Genomic DNA, 19,193 nt, shown 5'->3' on the forward strand with positions numbered 1-19,193 from the left:
CTATAAAATTGGTTTATTTTGGAGCTCTAGAATTGCTCTCTCTTGCCATGTTGGATGTGTGGTTTAATGAGATATTTTTAACTCTAAGATTCATGAATACCCATGCTAGTTGTTCGCCATGAATACCCATGCGGGTTGTTCACCATGTGGCATATTTTGGAAGATCTAGAATTGCTCAATTTTGACACATTGGATTGACAAGCCAATCAAATTGCTCTATCTTGACAAGTTGGATTGACATTTATTGATGCATCTATAATTATTAATTAATTAAAAATGGGATTTGTATTAATAATAATAATAATAAAAATAATAATAATACAGGTGCATTGCATTGACATTCCAAAGATGTGCATTAATAACAAGTATACAGGTGCATTGCATTGACATTTCAAAGATGTGCATTAATAACAAGTATACAGGTGTATTGGATTGCTATTACTAATTGTGGTTTAATGACATCTGTCTAGGATTGCTATCTATAATTATGTAGGTGCATTGTATTGACATTGGAAAACTTTCTTCATATTGAAATCGTATTTAATTGTGTTGGTATTCGGAAGGTCTAAATAAGGGGTTATAAAAGGGGCTCATGTTAGCTTTGTATCATCGCAATTTGTTAGTTGGCGTTAATGATACGCTTAGTCTATTGTTAATTGTTTATATGTTGTTTTAGTTTATGAAAATAATATGTCTGTTCTTCACGTGCATCTTGATCGATGATTTTTTATTTATGTATGTTTTGGTTGTTGATTACAGGTCGGAGATTCATGAATTGACATATAATTAAGGCAGGATGTCGGATTGATACTGTTAGATGAGTTGTTATTTTTATTTGTTCTTCTGAACTGAAAGTATAAGTTCTAAGTATTTTAATGCGAAACTATAAGTATGTCTCCCAACTATTTTAACGTTTTTTGTTAGATTCAATGATTGTTTTTGTTCGGCCAATTTATTGGAATGATTGATTGTGTTATTCCTTCTGAACGGTAAGTGTGTTCCTTGATATTTTTTAACATGAATATTAATTAACTTTTGTTGTTTCCGTTAATAACAAATAATAATAATAATAATATTGGTGCATTACATTGGCATTCCAAAGATGTGCATTAATAACAAGTATACAGGTGTATTGGATTACTATTACTAATTGTGGTTTAATGATATTTGTCTAGGATTGCTATCTATAATTATATAGGTACATTGTATTGACTTTGGAAAACTTTCTTCATATTGAATTGGTATTTAGTTGCGTTGGAATTCAGAAGGTCTAAATAAGGGGGAATAAAAGGGGCGCATGTTCAGTTGTATATCATTACAATTTGTTAGTACAATTTTTTAAATATGCCAAACTATAATATTAATACAAAATGAAGTGGCTTAATTTCTCTTTGAGTTTATATTAGCAAATCTGCCGAACTATAATATTAATAAAAAAGTTGAAGCGGTCAATGTGTTTCTCGGTTGAAGATTTTAGTATCAGTTTATAAATGATAAAGGTTATGATTTCTATTGTAATAAACCATTTGTTGTGCTATAATTGTACTGTTATGTGATCCTTTCAATGTGATATTACTATTAATGGTCAGAATAACAGAATTTTGGTTTAATTATGGGTTAATGCACTTCCTTTTTTATTGATATGTTTAGTATTATGGTGATGTTTGGTATTCTGATGTTTAATGTTGTTCTTAATGTAGTGTTTTTGTTAAAGTGTTGATGAAATAAATGGAACTATTTATGTCACATAATAATACAAGTTTGTATCAAATGCAATTTAAATAAGAATTACACGTGTCCACCCTAAAAAATTATTAAAAAAAAAAAATCCCCAGTATTTATCTGAATGTGGCTAATATAGGGACAGATGGAATTGTGTCAAGGTATTCAAATTCTGATCAAATTCATGGTTTACTAGTGTTCCTATAAAAGTTATAACAAATTATAAACGTAACCAATTATATTGTGATAATGGTTCAGCAATGGAATGTAGACCTCAATGATGCCTTATGGATAAATTGTGGATCGTATATTGACTACAACCAATAAATCACTGTATATTGACTACAACCAATTCGATCCGATATATCAACCATTTGATGATGTAAAGATTTGGATAGCTTAAACAATCATAGTTATGGACAATGGTTAGGCAACAGATTCCATACTATTTGTTAGGCCATTTTTTAAAGTTGTCGAATGTAACACCCACATCAAGGTACGTAATTTTATTTATGCCCTAATACCCTTAGTTGGATTTCTTTGAAGTTACCTTAGACAAATGTGAAGAAAATTCCTTAAAACTTCATTAGGGGTAAAATGGTCTTTTCACTCATAATTAGATGAAAAAGTGGGAAGTGAAAGGAAGCAAAATAATGTGAAGAAGATAATAAAAATGAGGGTATTTTGGTAATTGACTAAAGGATATAGATGGAATTTCATAGAAAGTGCAAGGGAAAAATGGGAATATATATATATTTATTTAGTTATAAGGTTGCAATAACCTAAACCGTAGGCATTCTAACCCTTATTCACGCCACCCTTCACCCCCATTTTCTCTCAATTTTCTTCACTAAATTTCAAAGGGAAATCATAGATTTTGGCTTGGATTTTTGTAGATTTTCAATCCTAAACCATCCAAAGGTAAGATTCTAGCACAAGGAGTGTGATTAAACTTTAAAGTTTTAAATTCTTATGGTTTTTATATGATATAGGTCCAAGAGGAAGAGACTTTTAGCAAAAGGAAGTTATATCACACATTCAAGGTAAGTAAACCCCAATTTTAGCCTTGATTTGAGCAAGACTTGTGTTGAATGAATTTTTGCATATTTGCATATGATGGTATGAGAGAATTATTTGCTGTTTTTGATGTTTAATGATGCATAATTTCCAGCCATGGGAAGTAGTGTATGAGTATGTGATGATTTGGTGAAGTTATGGAAGAATTAGTGTTGAAGTTTTCGAAGTTGTAAAACCCCTTCCTAACCGGGTATTTCCTAAGTATCCATTGGCCATTGAGAACCTAGAAAACACACGCCTAGGAAAGAAGTTTATTTTAAAATCTTATTTAAAGAATAAACCTGTAGTCTAAAAATATATATTTTTAATTTAATTTCTAAACTATAATAAGTTCATTGTACAAGTCAAAAATATAGTTTCCTTTCTTGGAGTAAATTATGAAATCCATAGTAATACTTACTAGAACATACACACTTTTACAAAATTTACTAGCAATTTGATTTCCTTTATTAATACAACATATTTACTCTATTATAGAACATGGACATATTTACTGCATTATGAAATATGAACATAATTACTACACTAAATATTAGCAAAACCATTCAATAGTCATCATTAAAACANACTTATATGACTCTTCCACAAGGCTTTGTTCAAACTGGGAAACAAAATTTAGTTTGCAAGCTTCATAAATCACTTTATGGCTTGAAACAAGCTTCTATAGCTTGGAATCATAAGCTCACTTCAGTCTTTCTCTCTGGTGGTTTTCAACAGTCTCAATCAGATCACTCTCTTTTTATCAAAAGACATCATTCTCAACTTGTCATCTTACTTGTTTATGTTAATGACATAGTTATAACAGGCAATGATATGAAACTCATCTCCAACACTAAGACACTACTGCATTCACATTTCAAGATCAAGGATTTAGGGTCCTTAAGATATTTTTTTGGGGTTTGAAGTAGCTAGGTCAACAAAGGGCATTGGCATCTGTCAAAGGAAGTATGCCCTTGAGTTAATTCCCTCTTCTAGTTTATCTGGATCTAAACCTGCCATTATTCCATTGGACCAGAATATGAAGTTTACTTCTGCTCAATTGTAACACTCACATCAAGGTACATAATTTTATTTATGCTCTAATACCTTTAGTTGGATTTCTTTGATGTTACCTTAGATAAATGTGAAGGAAAATTCCTTGAAACTTCATTAGGGCTAAAATGGCATTTTCACTCATAATTATATGAAAAGTGGGAAGTGAAAGGAAGCAAAATAATGTGAAGAAGATAATAAAAATGAGGGTGTTTTAGTAATTGACTAAAGGATATAGATGGAATTTCATAGAAAGTGCAAGGGCAAAATGAGAATACATGGGTATAATATTAGATGTAAGGTTTCATTGAAGAAACCCTAGCCATATATTCAGCCCTTGTTCATGCCACCTTCACCCCATTTTCTCTCAATTTTCTTCACTAAATTTCAAAGGGAAATCATAGGATTTAGCTAGGATTTTTATAGATTTTCAATCCTAAAGCATCCAAAGGTAAGATTCTAGCACAAGGAGTGTGATTAACTTTAAAGTTTTAAATTCTTATGGTTTTTATATGATCTAGGTCCAAGAGGAAGAGACTTTTAGCAAAATGAGGTGATATTACACATTCAAGGTAAGTAAACCCTAATGTTAGCCTTGATTTGAGCAAAACTTGTGTATGATTCTTGCATGTTTTATGTGATTTTATGTGAGAATTGTTGGCTGTTTTTTATGATGAATGATGTGTAATTTCTAGCCATGAGAAGTAATGTATGGTTATGTGATGATTTGGTGAAGTTATGGAAGAATTAGTGTTGAAATTTTGAAGTGTAGAGAATTGTTGAACTTGGCTAGGTTTGATACTAAAGTTAGTGAGTTTTTGGCTCACATTTTGGTGGATTTAGGGAGACGTGGAAGTGTAGCCAACTTAGTACTTGTACGTGCATATGAAGTGTTTGATGAAAATCCAAAGAGAAAATGCATGCATGAATTGGCTAAACCCTAATGAAGAAAGGGTTAGAGAAATGCAAGAATTGAAGTATGAAGATTATGTTTGGGCTCAACCAAGTGTAAATGTTAGTATTCAAAAGTGCATATTGTTATGCCAAAATTTAGAATATCACTTGGTCATGTTAGTTCCATGAGAGAAATGACCCTTAGTGTTTGGTTCTAGTTACTTAAACCTTTATTACTTTTTGAATAGCACATGAAAGTGTTAGAAAAGAATTGCAAGTTAAAGTGTTACTTTGATATGACAATTGTGATAGTAGAGAATGGTAGAATATGTCATGACATACCATTGTGAGATAGTGAATTTTCAAGTTTGTATATGTGAAGTTGGAAAGCATATTAAAGAATGGGATTGATCATGCATATATTGTGCACATGATATATATATAGCCTTGATTTAGTAAATGAGAATATGAAAGAATATGTTAGCAAAGAATGAGAAAAAGAAAGAAAAGAAAATGACTTGTAGTTTTCTTTTAAGCTAACATGCAAGTATGTATATTTACTCATTTACCAAAGAATGCAAGTGTAGAATTTCCATAGCTTGGAAATTCATGTTGAAATGTGTATAGTATCTCTTTCTATTCTCTTTCTACAGCATGCTATGTTATAAGGTTGTTGCGATGGGGAACCCGTGAGTGACAGAGATGCCCACATGCACGCCGCCATCAGTAAGCAGCATCAGCAGAGAGATACAATATTTGTACAGTCCGTCAATACTGTATGTGGATGAGGACTGTACCCAGCATAGCATACCTACATGCATGCCACCATCAGTGAGCGGCCTCAACAGAGAGATACAACATTGGTACGATCCATCAACAGTGCATGTAGATGAGAATTGTACCCAATATACACTCACACGGCCAGGGTTCCAAATCCATGCATCAACCTAGTCCGATCGGCAAACCAGAATAAAAGAAAGAAAAAAAAAGAGAAACAGAGAAGAAAAGAAAGAGATACAACATAAGAGACAGATAACAAAAAAGAAAAGAAAGTTCTTTTCTCAAGAAAGTTTATTATTCTGCATATGTATTATGCTACTTACATGATTCAGTATTTCTTATGTGCTCGACGATGTACAGTTTTATTCATTGTCTTTACACTTTGATAAGTAGCAAATCAGAGTATCAGAAAAGAATGCAGAATATCAGAAAAGAGTGAAGAGTATTAGCAAAGATTAAAGTGAGAAAAGGAAAATCAAAACATGAGTAACGGAGGAAAAACAGTAGTGCAATTTGGTTTACTTACTGAGCAATTAGTGCTCACTTCGTTATTCTACTGTTTTGTAGGTACTTGATGATTTACGATCGGGTGGAACGTCAAGAAGCGGAGGAGTTTGGCGGCACTGTCCAAGACTACCTTGTACTTATTAAAGTATATCAGTTATTTTGTTTATATATTTATATGAAGTAAAATTAGAATTTTCGGATTTTACATTATATACCTCAATGTATATATGTTTGCAAAAGTTATTTAGTGGATTTTATCATATATTTCTTAAAGAATTACTAGCTAGACAGTATATTACATTTTTCATATCAGAGCATCGATTTTGGGAAATTGACAATGTACCTTTTCTACTGCGTTGACATATCGTAGCCGATCGTTGTAAGTTATTTCTTTTTCTCACTTGTATTAGCTAACTGATAATATTGGTGCTATGTGTTTTAGATGAGACAGACGACTTGATTCGGTAATAAGAATGCATCGAGTACGGGTGAGCCATCCAACTCGTCTGGATTTACTCCCCCTATCCTCGATGAAGCGAGGATTCGTAACATTATTCAACAGGTATTAGCAGAGAGTTAGGGGAGACCTATATCGGAGAGAGTTGGGACCCTAGTTGTAGTACCGACCACTAGAGAGGAGAGAGAAAGGCTGGTACCTCTGATAGTACAGAGTCGTCTTGACCCTATTTATGGGTTACCTAGTCAGCATCAGTCGTCAGAATTAAGAGATACGACTGACCCATCAGTGGCAGAAGAATGGATTAGATTTGACAACATCACTTTTTCCCATGACAGATTGGGAGAAGATTCGGTATGCTAGTTTTTTGTTGAAGAGTGATGCCCGGATCTGGAGGGAGCTAATGGAGGATACTCATGATGTAGCCACTATGACCTGGGGAGATTTTAGAAGACTTTTTGAGCAGAATACAGGACAACTGATAGAATGCATGAAAAGATACAGGAATTTATTAGCCTATGACAGGGAATCAATTCAGTGAAAGAATACTCCATTAGATTTAATTCCCTGGCAACGTTTGCACCAGGTATAGTGAGCACACCAGAATTGAGGATGAACAAATTCGTGCATGGGTTGAATCCAGAAATAGCTCGAGATGTGATGACAGGTGCCCAGCCCCCTCAAACTTATAGTGAGGCTTTGGAGCGAGCTTTACGAGCTAAAGTATTTGTGAATAAGTTGTCTCCATTGACTCTATCAGCAGTAATGCCCAGTATTCCACCTCTCGCTCCACAGAGAGACAGATTTGATATCCCCAACAATAGAGAAGAGAAGAATAAGAAAAGATTTCAGTCAAAGAAGAACATGAGGGACAGGAAAAATAAAAGGCCGAGGACTTTTAAGTTCCCCCAATGTTAGAAATGTGGGAAACATCATCCGGGAGAGTGTCTCAAAGGTGTGTGTTTTAGATGCTAATAGCCCAGACATATGATGAAAGACTATAAGGCCCCTCCTGCACCCACAACATAGACATCTAGAGGTACTAATGCTCGGGTATTTACAGTTGCACACAGTGAAGCCGAGGCCAGCCCATCTACAATTACTGGTTAGTTATTATTTCATTCAGTTCCCCTTTATGCATTAGTTGATTCTGGAGCCACACACTCATTTATCACACATGGGATTATAAAGAGATTGGGTTTGAAACCTATTATAGTAGATCAACCCATTAAGATAGAATTGCTTGATGGTGATAATGTGGTAACTCGGGAGATGCTTTCACAGGAGTCCGTAGTGATCCATGGAAGGATGTTAATAGTGTATTTGATTGTATTTGATATGCCCGACTTTGATGTTATTTTGGGCATGGATTTCCTAGGGAGATATGGAGTAGAGAATGATTGCCGAAAGAAGAAAGCAAAGTTTAATCTTGATGATGGCAATAAGTTTAGTTTTGGGGAGGGCCATTAACTTAGTATGTTAATCAGCAGTGTAAAAGCCAGAAAAATGTTAAGAAAAAGGTGCTCTAGGTATATTGCCCATGTGGTGCAAAGCAGTGATGTTCCTCGATCAGAGATCCAGAATGTGCCAGTAGTCCGGGAGTTTCTAGATGTATTTTCGTATGATTTGCCAGGTTTACCTCCAGAAAGAGAAATCGAATTTAGCATTGAGTTGGCACCAAGGACAACACTGATTTCTAAAGCCCCTTATCATATGGCCTCAGCCGAGCTCCAAGAATTTAAGAAGTAGCTCCAAGTACTCTTAGATAAGGGTTTTATTTGACCCAGCCATTCTCCCTAGGGTGCTCTGATTCTATTTGTAAAGAAGAAAGATGGGTCACTACGGATGTGCATAGATTACAGAGAATTGAATAAAATGACAGTGAAGAATAAATACCCGTTACCTCGCATAGATGATTTATTTGATCAGCTTAAGGGACCAGTAGTGTTTTCAAAGATTGATCTCAGGTCGGGTTATCATCAAGTAAGAGTTGCAGAGCAAGATATAGCCAAGACTGCATTTCGGACCAGATATGGGCATTATGAGTTTGTAGGGATGCCTTTCGGGTTAACCAATGCCCCAACAGTCTTTATGGATTTAATGAATCGGGTGTTCCATGATTGTCTTGATCGATTTATAGTGGTGTTTATTGATGACATCCTGGTTTATTCTAAGACAAGAGAAGAGCATGAAGAGCATATGAGATTTGTGCTGTAGCGATTGAGAGATAGGAAGCTATATGCCAAATTTTCTAAATGTGAGTTCTGGTTGGATCAAGTTATCTTTTTGGGCCACACTGTCTCAAAAGAAGGTGTGTCAGTAGATCCCAGTAAGGTAAAGGCAATCTTAGAGTGGCAAAGGCTGAATACAGTGAAAAAGGTTAGAAGTTTCTTGGGCCTTGCAGGTTATTACAGGCGGTTTGTAGCAGGATTTGTTGAGTTGGCTAAGTCGCTTATAGCTCTTACCAAACAGGGAACTCCTTTCATATGGTCAGATGCGTGTGAAGAGAGTTTCCAAGAGTTAAAAGAAAGACTCACCACACTCCTATTATGGTGTTACCACAGGAGGGTGTAGACTATGATATTTATACAGATACCTCACTTTAGGGACTTGGTGCTGTGTTGATGTAGTTGGTAGGGTAATAGCTTATGCTTCCCGATAGTTGAAGGAGTATGAGACAAGATACCATACACATGATTTAGAGTTAGCAACTGTAGTCTTTGCATTAAAGATATGGAGGCATTACTTGTATGGGGCAAAGAGTAATATTTATATTGATCATAAAATTTTGAAGTATTTTTTCACCCAAAGGGAGTTGAATATGAGACAAAGGAGATGGTTGGAGCTAGTAAAAGATTATGATTGTGAAATCAAGTATCAACTTGGAAAAGCCAATATGGTAGCTAATTCCTTGAGTAGAAAAGCCTTTTTGTCTCAGCTCACAGTGAAGAAAGAACTATTGGAAAAATTTCTCAAGGAACAGATAGAGATGATACCAGGAAGAATTGTCAAGTTAGAAATTCAATTACTTTACTGGAAGAGATTAAAGAAAAGTAAGCTGTCGACGAATGGTGTCAGAAAATAAGTCGACAAGTGTTGGAAGGCAAGATATCAGAGTATCAGATTTCAGCTGATGTTCTTAGTTTTAGGAATCGTATATGCATTCGCTAGGATGCTGAGCTGAGAAAAAAGGTTCTTGCAGAGGCTCATGGTACACCATATACTGCACATCCTGGAGGAACCAAAATGTATCAAGATTTAAAGAAGAGTTATTGGTGGCCAGGAATGAAGAAAGATATCGGTGATTATGTAGCAAAATGTCTGGTTTGTCAACAGGTTAAAGCAGAGCACCAGAGACCATCAAGACTGCTCTAGCCACTTAGCATTTGTTGCGTTGTAACTACAACATGCAATATAACAAGTGCACTAGTCACAATAAGTAATAAAGTGATAAGAGAAGTATCGTTCCCACGAGGATTGGTTGTTAAGCACTGATTTTCCTAATTGTTATCAAGTTGGAGAAACAGAAAAGTGCTGGATTTATGGGAGAAACTTGAACTAAATTGAAAGCAAAATTTACTATGTATTAAAAAGCTAATTAATGAAAGCAAGATTAAAGTAAGAGTAATATCAATTTAAGCAAACAGGTAGGGTTTTGACTTCATTAGGACTCTATCGATTAATTCTACGAATTATGCTACTTCTACACTTACATGCACAGATTGTAAATCGAATTCCCTTAATTGAAAAACATACCTTCTCAGGCTATGAATTCCTACTTTTCCCTATTAAGCTTCCGCACCCAACAAAATGAAGATTAATAGATTCAAGTTCATTAAGCTAATGGAATCCTAGATTGATTTCATTGATTCTCAAACCTATCTCTCGCGTTCAATACAACAATGGTGATTACCCAAGAAGCCCAACATGATTCATTTCTCAATCTCATCGTGTTTAACAAATAAAATTAATAAAAATCAGAATAATCACACAATCCATGCAATAGAATGTAAAAGCAACAATAATCTATTGATTAATCATAGAAATCCGAATTACATCAAAACCCTAACCCAAAGTGAGTTAGTTCATAACAAAATTAATACAAATAGCAAGAAAAACAATAAACACAACAGTCAACATATTGAAACAAAGAAAAGAGAGTAAAAGATCTCCCTTAATTGATGAATCCACAAGGTTAAATCTCAAATCTTCTCTCATTTTCTCCCAAAATGTCAAAGCTGTTCTCAACCAGGACGAACCAGACGAACTCCCCTCAAAATGGCAAGGTTTTTCTTAAATAGTCCGCCCAAAAACCTAACAACTTTCCTAAAATAAAACTGTGCGTTTTGACGAAAATTAAAAATCACAGACTTCGCCGCGACAACGAATTCTCGAAGGTTTATTGCCTCCTGAACAATTATGAAATTATGAAATTGCCCTCCACTTGCTTCCTTGCTTGAATCTTTGATCTTCTATGCTTTCCAATGGGAGCAAGCTTCATAGTGCTTCAAATTCGCTTCAGAACTTTTCCGAATTCTGAGATTCGCTCGCTTCTGGGTCCAGGAACTCGATTCTGCTCATTATTTGCTCACAGTGCACGTTTTGGCCTAAAACATAAAACATGTGAAATTAAGTTGCAATTCAGGCAAAACGACATAAGAAGTATCCAAAATTCAGCCAAAAAGCCTAAATAAAACAGTATAATCCTCGGATTATCAGCATTCTTGAATGGAAATGGGAAAATATATTAATGGATTTCATTATAGGCCTTCCAAGAGTTCAAAAAGGTTATAATGTGCTATGGGTGATAGTAGACAGATTAACCAAATCAGTGCATTTTCTTCCAGTAAAAGACAGTACCACCTCAAATTAGTTGGCCCAAATCTACATCAGAGATATAATTAGATTGCATAGGGTGCCCAAGACAATAATATCAGATAGAGATTCCAGATTTGTTTCAGCTTTCTGGACTAGTCTACAGAGAAACTTGGGTAACAGGTTAGCATTTAGTATAGCTTACCACCCACAGACAGATGGCCACACTGAGATAACCAATCAGGTGCTGGAGAACATGTTGAAAGTGTGTTGTATGGATCATAAAATGACCTGGCATGAGATGCTACCATTGATAGAGTTTGCTTATAATAACAGTTATCAGTCTACAATTAAGATGACTCCTTATGAAGCTCTATATGGTAGACGATGTAGATCCCCACTGCACTGGGATGAAGTAGGAGTGAAAGATGCTTTGAATACAACTCTTGGACCAGAGATAACTCAGAAAATGGTGGAAGACATTAAGTTGATCAGGAATAGAATGAAGCAAGCTCAAGACAGACAAAAGAGCTATGCGGATTTAAAGAGAAAGGATGTAGAAATTGAAATAGGTGATAAAGTGTTTATTAAGATTTCCCCCTACAAGCGGGTAATGCGGTTTGGTGGTAAAGGAAAACTTGCCCATAGATACATTGGTCCCTTTGAAGTATTGCAACGAGTAGGAAAAGTAGCGTACTAGTTAGCACTACCACCAAATATGGATAGAGTGCACAATGTTTTCCATGTATCAATGCTTCGAAGGTATGTCAGTGATCCCTCCCATATATTGAAAGCAGAAGAAGTGGAATTAGAGGAGAATCTTGTTTAAGAGGAGTGCCCAGTTCATATGCTGGACAAAAAAGTTAAGGAGCTCCGAAATAAGAGTATTCCACTAGTAAAAGTTCTACGGAGGAATCATACAGTAGAAGAAGCTACATAGGAAGTGGAGCAAGATGTACGTAACTGCTATCCTGAGTTGTTCAGTTCAATTTCATGAACGAAATTCTTTTAAGGGGGGAGAATTGTAACACCCACATCAAGGTACATAATTTTATTTATGCCCTAATACCCTTAGTTGGATTTCTTTGAAGTTACCTTAGACAAATGTGAAGAAAATTCCTTAAAACTTCATTAGGGATAAAATGTCTTTCACTCATAATTTTATTTTGGTAATTGACTAAAGGATATAGATGAAATTTCATAGAAAGTGCAAGGGCAAAATGGGAATATATATATATATATTTATTTAGTTATAAGGTTGCAATAACCTAAACCGTAGCCATTCTAACCCTTATTCACGCCACCATTCACCCCCATTTTCTCTCAATTTTCTTCACTAAATTTCAAAGGGAAATCATAGATTTTGGCTTGGATTTTTATAGATTTTCAATCCTAAACCATCCAAAGGTAAGATTCTAGCACAAGGAGTGTCATTAAACTTTAAAGCTTTAAATTCTTATGGTTTTTATATGATCTAGGTCCAAGAGGAAGAGACTTTTAGTAAAAGGAAGTTATATCACACATTCAACGTAAGTAAACCCTAATTTTAGCCTTGATTTGAGCAAGACTTGTGTTGAATGAATTTTTGCACGTTTGCATATGATGGTATGAGAGAATTATTGGCTGTTTTTGATGTTTAATGATGCATAATTTCCAGCCATGGGAAGTAGTGTATGAGTATGTGATGATTTGGTGAAGTTATGGAAGAATTAGTGTGGAAATTTTTGAAGTGTTGAGAATTGTTGAAAATGGCCAGGTTTGATGCTATAATTAGTGAGTTTTTGCTCAAATTTTGGTGGATTTAGAGAGATGTGGAAGTGTAGCCAACATGGTAGATGCAAGTGCTTGTGAAGTGTTTGATGAAAATCCAAAGAGAAAATGCATGCATGAGTTGGCTAAACCCTAATGAAGAAAGGGTTAGAGAAAGGCAAGAATTGAAGTAAGAAGATTATGTTTGGGCTTAACCAAGTGTAAATGTTAGTATTCAAAAGTGCATATTGTTATGCCAAAATTTAGAATATCACTTGGTCATGTTAGTTCCATGAGAGAAATGGCCCTTAGTGTTTGGTTCTAGTTACTTGAACTTTTATTACTTTTTGAATAGCACATGAAAGTGTTAGAAAGGAATGGCAAGTTAAAGTGTTACTTTGATATAGCAATTGTGATAGTAGAGAATGGTAGAATATGTCATGACATACCATTATGCCATAATGAATTTTCAAGTTTGTATATGTGAACTTGGAAAGCATATTAAAGAATGGGCTATATATATATAGCCTTGGTTTAGTAAATGAGAATATGAAAGAATATGTTAGCAAAGAATGAGAAAAAGAAAGAAAAGAAAATGGCTTGTAGTTTTCTTTTAAGCTAACATGCAAGTATGTATATTTTCTCATTTACTAAAGAATGCAAGTGTAGAATTTCCATAGCTTGGAAATTCATGTTGCAGTGTGTATAGTATCTCTTTCTACAGTATGCTATGTTATAAGGTTGTTGCGATGGGGAACCCGTGAGTGAAAGAGATGCCCACATACACGCCGCCATCAGTGAGCGGCATCAGTAGAGAGATACAGTATTTGTATAGTCCGTTAGTAGTGTATGTGGATAAGGACTGTACCTAGCAGAGCATACCTACATGCATGTCGCCATCAGTAAGCGGCCTCAATAGAGAGATACAACATTGGTATGGTCCGTCAGCAGTGCATGTAGATAAGGATTGTACCTAGTATACACTCACACAGCCAGGGTTTCAAATCCATGCATCAACCTAATCCGATCGTCAAACCAAAATAGAAGAAAGAAAAGAAAGAGAAACAGAGAAGAAAAGAAACAGATATAGCATAAGAGACAGATAACAGAAAAGAAAAGAAAGTTCTTTTCTCAAGAAAGTTTATTATTCTGCATATGTATTATGCTACTTACATGATTTAGTATTTCTTATGTGCTCGACGATGTACAATTTTATTCATTGTCTTTGCACGTTGATAAGTAGCAAATCAGAGTATTGGAAAAAAATGAAGAATATCAGAAAAGAATGAAGAGTATTTGCAAAGATTAAAGTGAGAAAAGGAAAATCAAAACATGAGTAACAGAGGAAAGACAGTGGTGCAGTTTAGTTTACTTACTGAGCAATTAGTGCTCACTCCGTTATTCTACTGTTTTGCAGGTACTTAATGATTTACGATCGGGTGGAATGTCAAGAAGAGGAGGAGTTTGGCGGCACTGTCCAAGACTACCTTGTACTTATTAAAGTATATCAGTTATTTTGTTTATATATTTATATGAAGTAAAATTAGAATTTTTGGATTTTACATTATATACCTCTATGTATATATGTTTGCAAAAGTTATATTTTATCATATATTTCTTAAAGAATTACTAGCTAGACAGTATATTACATCGAACAACAATATCAATAAAAAATTATCTGGCTTAATGTCTGTCTTAGTTGGTGCCTAATAATTGGTCTCACTTTAAAAAATAACCTAGGAGTGACTAACGTAGGAACAGATGGAATTGTTTATCTTTATGATATATCGAGCTATCCAAATTTTGGGCATCCTTAAATCATGGATAAGTATTCAAATTCATGGTTTAGTACTGTTCCTAGAAAAGTTGTAACAAATTATAAATACAATTAATTACATCCCAGTTATGGTTTGGCAATGGAATGTAGACACTTTGAGTTTATATCAGCCTAAGTGTGGAACAATAATATTATTAAAAAAATTGAAGCGATTCAATGTCTCTATCAGTTGAAAATTTCAGTATCAATCTATAAACGATAAAGGTTATGATTTCCATTGTAATAAACCTTTTGTTGCGCTGTAATTTATTCAGTATATCAGAGGTGTGCTCTCTAAATCATGGTATTTTATGCGGATAAATTGTAATAAACAAAGTGCCAAACTAATCATGCAGCCCGATGAGTTAATACACTTACTTTTTCATTCATATGTTCGGTATTTTGATGATGTTTGGTGTTCTCATATTTAATGTTGTTGTTAACGGTATTAGTCTCTTTATATCATGTTTTGGAGCTTTACAATTGCTCCCTTTCGATGTGTTGGATTTGTACTATTAATAATTTTATCCAAAATCGATGGGTGCATTGTACTGTTATGTGATGCTTTCAATGTGATATTACTATTGATGATCACGATATCAGAATTTTGGTTTAATTATAGGTTAATGTACTTCCTTATTGATTGATGTGTTTGGTATTATGATGATGTTTGGTATTCTATATTTAATGTCATTTTTAATGTAGTGTTTTTGTTAAATTGTTGAAGAAATTTATGGTACTGTTTATGTCACATAATAGTGTAAGTTTGTATCGAATGCAACTTAAATAAGAATTACACCTGTCCACGTAAAAAAATTACAAAAATAAAAAAATCCCAATCGTTATTTAATTTTGTTATTATTGTTATGCTCTTTATTAAGTGATATTGAAGTTGATGCAGTTTTGTGGATAGATGTTTATTTGAAAGAGATCAATACATTGTATTTGCTATGTATTATGTTTAATGCAAAATTAATGTGAAGTGTGAGGAGTATTTATGTGGATGTGAGAGGTTTTATACATAACTCTTGCAAATAATGTGTTTGTTATATATATGCTATGTATTATGTTTAATGCGAAATTAATGTGAAGTGTGAGGAGTATTTATGTGGATGTGAGAGGTTTTATACATAACTCTTGCAAATAATGTGTTTGTTATATATATGTAGTTGTTTATGTTGTCGTATACGATTAAGAGAAAAGTAAAGGTACTTGAAAGGATCGATTATATCATTGTTCACCACCCCACACAAAAAAAAAAAAAAAAAAAAAAAAGAACAAACAAACAAATTGTTGTCATAATTGAGATATAGTTCTTGTTACAGGTAATGTGATACGTTCAATTGTTTTTATCTTTCTATTGTAATGTTGTATATGTTGGATTATGAATTTGTCTATAAAAGCTATTAATTTGCATATAATAATATTATAGAATTGTAATAAAGAAATTGACAAACAATATTATAGTGACAATTGTAAATCAGTAAGTTCTTCTTGGAGTTTAAAATTTCAGTTCTGAACAAAAAATTTGGCATACTATTAATTTGTGATAAGAAATATTTATAGTATGAATTAGATTATAAAATCAAAACATTATGTTATTTATTTATATTTGTGGTACAACAACATTTGCTTAGTTGTAAAATCTCGGTTGGGAATCTTTATTGCTTTTACTGAATTGTATTAAGAATGAATTTCTTTTTGTAGGCAAGTCATAACAATGTCTAATACTTTTCTTAAAGATATTCATGAATCAAGAGATGATTAGATAGTCACTGTCAGAGTATCTAAATTGTAGGAATGTAGGAATTTCAGAATGGGTGACGAACTTATGAGCCTTGACATGATTTTGATGGATGAACATGTATAAAACATAGTCTGAAAATAATGTTAAGACTTTTATTTCTGATTTATACAGGTTTGCTTAAATTTGTGATTTTCATTGGTTTTTTAGAATCAAGTTATTCATGCCTCAATACCAAAGAATAGGATTGCAAAGTTTAAAAATTAGCTTGATGAAGGGTTGATATATTTGATCAGACATATAAAAGTCATACCATCTATTCCTTCTTACAAACCCATTGACGGTATATACCGTATACAATTTCTTATGATCACGATTGTACAAGAAATAAAAGAACTGAGAGTAGTTATTCCAAGATATAAATTAGAATTTGCTGGTCTTCATGATCTTCAGAATAGAACAAATGATACAAGGATATTATCAGGTATAGTTAATTTTAATATTTGTGTTTTAAATGCGTGAGAAATATATTTGTACATCAAATGTGATAAATTATATGTAGATGTCATTGGAGTTTTGAATGCAATAGGAGAAATTGAAGAGATCTAGTCGACAAAGACTAAAAAAAGAGACATCAGATTGCAGATGACAGAGTAAATTCCTTTGTTAATGTTTTTACGTTCTTCTTCCACTTTAAATAATTTACACTAATATTGATTTTAGCGAAGCAGTTGACATTACATTATGGAGGAAATTTTCCGAAGAAATAGGTGAAGATTTGCAATTAGCAAGTACCAACCCAATTGTCATAATAGTTACATCAACAAATGTTAAAGATTTTCAAGGTAATAAAAATATATTACACGAAGTTAATATATTTTCGAATACTAACTTAGGTTGTTTTCCATATAGGAAGATTATATCTCAATACAACTTCGGCATCTGGAATTTATATAAATTTAGATATTGGGGAGGTGCATTCGCTACAGAATGAGTATGTGTTTGAGAAATAGTTTTTTAAAGTAATTTCATGGATAAAATTGTATTTAAAATTTTATCTACTCTTTGTTATTTCAGAATGGGAATTCTGCTAGTAATTCAATTACAGAAAAAGATTCTGAATCAAGTTCCGATTGAGAAGGAAATGTTTCAGAATAGAACATCACTTAAACATGTTACCAATCTTGTGTGGCATGATGTTGATGAGGTACAATATTCACTAAAATGTTAAACTGGTTATTGTAACATAGTTTGTGAACATAAATTAGAATTGTATAGGTCAAGATAATTGAAGTTGATGATAGATATGGTTGGTGTTACAATTCCTGCACCTGTTGCAAGAAGAAAATCCTTGATATTAATACCTATTTATATTGTGAGAAATGCAACAAAGAATCGAAATCTCCCCAGATGAAGTATATCATTGTTTATTTTTTACTATATATTATTATGTATTGTCAATGCAATAAGAAGTATATTCAATTTCAGAAATTTATTGGTAACAATGTTTTGTTAATGTTATAACAAATACAAGTGGAAATGAGAGTGTCAGATGGAATTGCCGAAGCAACTTTTATATTGTTTGATACTGTAACCCAAAGATTGGTTGGGTTATCATGTTCTCAACTGTTGAACAAACAAGATAATGATCAGGAGAATATCCCAAAAGTTTTGAGTGACCTGTCTGGACAGATGTTCATTTTCAAGATCAAGTTGAGAATTATGGATCTGAAGGAAGGATATGAATCTTATATTGTCACAAACCGTTTTTCGATTGATGAGAATCTTGAGGATGAATATAACTTACAAGAATTGCAAAAGGTCAGTATAATCTTTATTCTTAGACAGTTAATTTTCATAATATTGGAGTGGTATCAATGTTTTGTAAAAAACAACAGGCAAGTAATGGAGAACATGGATCACAATCGTTGATGTCAGACATGAGTGAATACGAAATACTGACACCAAAAATCAAAGATGTGTCTAGAAAAATGGTGGCAAGAGTTGAACCTGATGATGCTGAAAACAGGATAGACAATTCTTGTACAGACATGTTAGACAGATTGAAAGAGAGGGAACGAGGAAATGAGTAGAAAGAAAGTGATGATGAGAATTTTAAAAGCAGCAGTAGGAGTTACAAAAGCAATCCAAGAAAAAAGTTGATGTCTTGATAAAGTGATCATGTCACATTTGATAGATTAAGTATATAATGTAATTGGGTCTTCTTTTGTGAAAATGATTTATCTTTATTGATGAATGCCAACACAAATAAATATAATATTAAACCACAATTAGTACAAAGCAGTGAACAAACTATTTCGTGTAAAAAAAAAATATATATTGCACCATTAACTCAGGAATAACAAAATTGAACCTTTGAGTTTATGAACAATCAAGTTGAATGATTGGCATATGAAATATGATGAAATTATATAATGTGTAACATTAATAGTTCGATATACTTTTATATCCAAAAATCTTTATTTAAAAAAATAATAATAATGAAACTATGAAATTTCGAATCAATTATAGTTTTCAAACTATTAGATTTTTTATTATTGTTTTAAATGAATAAAATAAGTATAACATATGTTAATTTT

This window comes from Pistacia vera, unplaced genomic scaffold, assembly GCF_008641045.1.
Source record: "Pistacia vera cultivar Batoury unplaced genomic scaffold, PisVer_v2 Contig501, whole genome shotgun sequence".
Taxonomy (NCBI): Eukaryota; Viridiplantae; Streptophyta; class Magnoliopsida; order Sapindales; family Anacardiaceae; genus Pistacia; species Pistacia vera.